Genomic DNA, 6,121 nt, shown 5'->3' with positions numbered 1-6,121 from the left:
GTTCCTCTATTGGTTATTGACCGGAGACGTGTCTCGGTCATGTCTACATTGTTCTCGAACCCGTAGGGTCCGCACGCTTAAGGTTACGATGACAGTTATATTATGAGTTTATGCATTTTGATGTACCGAAGTTTGTTCGGAGTCCCGGATGTGATCACGGACATGAAGAGGAGTCTCGAAATGGTCGAGACATAAAGATTGATATATTGGAAGCCTATGTTTGGATATCGGAAGTGTTCCGGATGAAATCGGGATTTTACGGGAGTACCGGGAGGTTACCGGAAACCCCCGGGAGGTATATGGGCTTAGTGGACCTTAGTGGAAAAGAGGAGAGGTGGCCAGCCCCCCTTCCTCCTCTCTCTCTCCTCTTTTCCCCCTCCGCGAATCCTATTCCAACTAGGAAAGAGGAGGGAGTCCTACTCCCGGAGGGAGTAGGACTCCTCCTGGCGCGCCTCCTCTTGGCCGGCCGACCCCCCCTTTGAGCCTTTATATACGGAGGCAAGGGGCACCCCTAGAGACACAAGTTGATCCACGTGATCATATTCTTAGCCGTGTGCGGTGCCCCCTTCCACCATAGTCCTCGATAATATTGTAGCGGTGCTTAGGCGAAGCCCTGCGACAGTAGAACATCAAGATCGTCACCACGCCGTCGTGCTGACGGAAAGCTTCCCCGACACTTTGCTGGATCGAAGTCCGGGGATCGTCCTCGAGCTGAACGTGTGCTAGAACTCGAAGGTGTCGTAGTTTCGGTGCTTGATCGGTCGGGCCGTGAAGACGTACGACTACATCAACCAAGTTAACGCTTCCGTTGTCGATCTACAAGGGTACGTAGATCACACTCTCCCCCTCTCGTTGCTATGCATCACCATGATCTTGCGTGTGCGTAGGAAAATTTTGAAATTACTACGAAACCCAACAGTGGTATCAGAGCCTAGGTTTTATGTGTTGATGTTATATGCACGAGTAGAACACAAGTGAGTTGTGGACGATATAAGTCATACTGCTTACCAGCATGTCATACTTTGGTTCGGCGGTATTGTTGGACGAAGCGGCCCGGACCGACATTACGCGTACGCTTACGCGAGACCGGTTCTCCCGACGTGCTTTGCACAAAGGTGGCTAGCAGGTGACAGTTTCTCCAACTTTAGTTGAACCGAGTGTGGCTATGCCCGGTCCTTGCGAAGGTTAAAATAGCACCAGCTTGACAAACTATCGTTGTGGTTTTGATGCGTAGGTAAGATTGGTTCTTGCTTAAGCCCGTAGCAGCCACGTAAAACTTGCAACAACAAAGTAGAGGACGTCTAACTTGTTTTTGCAGGGCATGTTGTGATGTGATATGGTCAAGACATGATGCTAAATTTTATTGTATGAGATGATCATGTTTTGTAACCGAGTTATCGGCAACTGGCAGGAGCCATATGGTTGTCGCTTTATTGTATGCAATGCTCGCGCTGTAATGCTTTACTTTATCACTAAGCGGTAGCGATAGTCGTGGAAGCATGAGATTGGCGAGACGACAACGATGCTACGATGGAGATTAAGGTGTCGCGCCGGTGACGATGGTGATCACGACGATGCTTCGGAGATGGAGATCACAAGCACAAGATGATGATGGCCATATCATATCACTTATATTGATTGCATGTGATGTTTATCTTTTATGCATCTTATCTTGCTTTGATTGATGGTAGCATTATAAGATGATCTCTCACTAATTATCAAGAAGTGTTCTCCCTGAGTATGCACCATTGCGAAAGTTCTTCGTGCTGAGACACCACGTGATGATCGGGTGTGATAGGCTCTACGTTCAAATATAACGGGTGCAAAACAGTTGCACACGCGGAATACTCAGGTTATACTTGACGAGCCAAGCATATACAGATATGGCCTCGGAACACGGAGACCGAAAGGTCGAGCGTGAATCATATAGTAGATATGATCAACATAGTGATGTTCACCAACGAAAACTACTCCATCTCATGTGATGATCGGACATGGTTTAGTTGACTTGGATCACGTAATCACTTAGAGGATTAGAGGGATGTCTATCTAAGTGGGAGTTCTTTAAGTGATATGATTAATTGAACCTAAATTTATCATGAACTTAGTACCTGATAGTATCTTGCTTATGTATGTTTGATTGTAGATAGATGGCCCGTGCTGTTGTTCCGTTGAATTTTAATGCGTTCCTTGAGAAAGCAAAGTTGAAAGATGATGGTAGCAATTACACGGACTGGGTCCGTAACTTGAGGATTATCCTCATTGCTGCACAGAAGAATTACGTCCTGGAAGCACCGCTGGGTGCCAGGCCTGCTGCTGGAGCAACACCAGATGTTATGAACGTCTGGCAGAGCAAAGCTAATGACTACTCGATAGTTCAATGTGCCATGCTTTACGGCTTAGAACCGGGACTTCAACGACGTTTTAAACGTCATGGGGCATATGAGATGTTCCAGGAGTTGAAGTTAATATTTCAAGCAAATGCCCGGATTGAGAGATATGAAGTCTCCAATAAGTTCTATAGCTGCAAGATGGAGGAGAATAGTTCTGTCAGTGAGCATATACTCAAGATGTCTGGGTATTGTAATCACTTGATTCAACTGGGAGTTAATCTTCCGGATGATAGCGTCATTGACAGAATTCTCCAATCACTTCCACCAAGCTACAAGAGCTTCGTGATGAACTATAATATGCAAGGGATGAATAAGACTATTCCCGAGCTCTTCGCAATGCTGAAAGCTGCGGAGGTAGAAATCAAGAAGGAGCATCAAGTGTTGATGGTCAACAAGACCACTAGTTTCAAGAAAAAGGGCAAAGGGAAGAAGAAGGGGAACTTCAAGAAGAACAGCAAGCAATTTGCTGCTCAAGAGAAGAAACCCAAGTCTAGACCTAAGCCTGAAACTGAGTGCTTCTACTGCAAGCAGACTGGTCACTGGAAGCGAAACTGCCCCAAGTATTTGGCGGATAAGAAGGATGGCAAGATGAACAAAGATATATGTGATATACATGTTATTGATGTGTACCTTACTAATGCTCGCAGTAGCACCTGGGTATTTGATACTGGTTCTGTTGCTAATATTTGCAACTCGAAACAGGGACTACGGATTAAGCGAAGATTGGCTGAGGACGAGGTGACGATGCGCGTGGGAAACGGTTCCAAAGTCGATATGATCGCGGTCGGCACGCTACCTCTACATCTACCTTCGGGATTAATATTAGACCTAAATAATTGTTATTTGGTGCCAGCGTTAAGCATGGACATTATATCTGGATCTTGTTTGATGCGAGACGGTTATTCATTTAAATCAGAGAATAATGGTTGTTCTATTTATATGAGTAATATCTTTTATGGTCATGCACCCTTGAAGAATGGTCTATTCTTATTGAATCTCGATAGTAGTGACACACATATTCATAATGTTGAAGCCAAAAGATGCAGAGTTGATAATGATAGTGCAACTTATTTGTGGCACTGGCGTTTAGGTCATATCGGTGTAAAGCGCATGAAGAAACTCCATACTGATGGACTTTTGGAACCACTTGATTATGAATCACTTGGTACTTGCGAACCGTGCCTCATGGGCAAGATGACTAAAACGCCGTTCTCTGGTACTATGGAGAGAGCAACAGATTTGTTGGAAATCATACATACAGATGTATGTGGTCCGATGAATATTGAGGCTCGTGGTGGATATCGTTATTTTCTCAGCTTCACAGATGACTTAAGCAGATATGGGTATATCTACTTAATGAAACATAAGTCTGAAACGTTTGAAAAGTTCAAAGAATTTCAGAGTGAAGTTGAAAAATCATCGTAACAAGAAAATAAAGTTTCTACGATCTGATCGTGGAGGAGAATATTTGAGTTACGAGTTTGGTGTACATTTGAAACAATGCGGAATAGTTTCGCAACTCACGCCACCCGGAACACCACAGCGTAATGGTGTGTCCGAACGTCGTAATCGTACTTTACTAGATATGGTGCGATCTATGATGTCTCTTACTGATTTACCTCTATCGTTTTGGGGTTATGCTTTGGAGACGGCCGCATTCACGTTAAATAGGGCACCATCAAAATCCGTTGAGACGACGCCTTATGAACTATGGTTTGGCAAGAAACCAAAGTTATCGTTTCTGAAAGTTTGGGGCTGCGATGCTTATGTGAAAAAGCTTCAACCTGATAAGCTCGAACCAAATCGGAGAAATGTGTCTTCATAGGATATCCAAAGGAGACTATTGGATACACCTTCTATCACAGATCCGAAGGCAAGACTTTTGTTGCTAAGTTCGGAAACTTTCTGGAGAAGGAGTTTCTCTCGAAAGAAGTGAGTGGGAGGAAAGTAGAACTTGACGAGGTAACTGTACCTGCTCCCTTATTGGAAAGTAGTGCATCACAGAAAACTGTTTCTGTGACACCTACACCAATTAGTGAGGAAGCTAATGATAATGATCATGAAACTTCAGAACAAGATACTACTGAACCTCGTAGATCAACCAGAGTGAGATCCGCGCCAGAGTGGTACGGTAATCCTGTTCTGGAAGTCATGCTACTAGATCATGATGAACCTATGAACTATGAAGAAGCGATGGTGAGCCCAGATTCCGCAAAATGGCTTGAAGCCATGAAATCTGAGATGGGATCCATGTATGAGAACAAAGTGTGCACTTTGGTTGACTTGCCCAATGATCGGCAAGCAATTGAGAATAAATGGATCTACAAGAAGAAGACTGACGCCGACGGTAATATTACTGTCTACAAAGCTCGACTTGTCGCAAAAGGGTTTCGGCAAGTTCAAGGGATTGACTATGATGAGACCTTCTCACCCATAGCGATGCTTAAGTCTGTCCGAATCATGTTAGCAATTGCCGCATTTTATGATTATGAAATTTGGCAGATGGATGTCAATACTGCATTCCTGAATGGATTTCTGGAAGAAGAGTTGTATATGATGCAACCAGAGGGTTTTGTCGATCCAAAGGGAGCTAACAAAGTGTGCAAGCTCCAGCGATCCATTTATGGACTGGTGCAAGCCTCTCGGAGTTGGAATAAACGCTTTGATAGTGTGATCAAAGCATTTGGTTTTATGCAGACTTTCGGAGAAGCCTGTATTTACAAGAAAGTGAGTGAAAGCTCTGTAGCATTTCTGATATTATATGTGGATGACATATTACTGATTGGAAATGATATAGAATTTCTGGATAACATAAAGGGATACTTGAATAAGAGTTTTTTAATGAAAGACCACGGTGAAGCTTCTTACATATTAGGCATTAAGATCTATAGAGATAGATCAAGACGCTTAATTGGACTTTCACAAAGCACATACCTTGACAAAGTTTTGAAGAAGTTCAAAATGGATCAAGCAAAGAAAGGGTTCTTGCCTGTGTTACAAGGTGTGAAGTTGAGTCAGACTCAATGCCCGACCACTGCAGAAGATAGAGAGAAAATGAAAGATGTTCCCTATGCTTCAGCCATAGGCTCTATCATGTATGCAATGCTGTGTACCAGACATGATGTGTGCCTTGCTATAAGTCTAGCAGGGAGGTACCAAAGTAATCCAGGAGTGGATCACTGGACAGCGGTCAAGAACATCCTGAAGTACCTTAAAAGGACTAAGGATATGTTTCTTGTATATGGAGGTGACAAAGAGCTCATCGTAAACGGTTACGTGGATGCAAGCTTTGACACTGATCCGGACGATTTTAAATCGCAAACCGGATACGTGTTTACATTAAACGGTGGAGCTGTCAGTTGGTGCAGTTCTAAACAAAGCGTCGTGGCGGGATCTACATGTGAAGTGGAGTACATAGCTGCTTCGGAAGCAGCAAACGAAGGAGTCTGGATGAAGGAATTCATATCCGATCTAGGTGTCATACCTAGTGCATCGGGTCCAATGAAAATCTTTTGTGACAATACTGGTGCGATTGCCTTGGCGAAGGAATCCAGATTTCACAAAAGAACCAAGCACATCAAAAGACGCTTCAATTCCATCCGGGATCTAGTCCAGGTGGGAGACATAGAGATTTGCAAGATACATACGGATCTGAATGTAGCAGACCTGTTGGCTAAGCCTCTTCCACGAGCAAAACATGATCAGCACCAAGGCTCCATGGGTGTTAG

Source organism: Triticum urartu, chromosome 5A (assembly GCF_056163025.1).
Source record: "Triticum urartu cultivar PI428250 chromosome 5A, HENAU_Tu73, whole genome shotgun sequence".
NCBI classification, from domain to species: Eukaryota; Viridiplantae; Streptophyta; class Magnoliopsida; order Poales; family Poaceae; genus Triticum; species Triticum urartu.
This window is presented reverse-complemented; position numbering follows the sequence as displayed.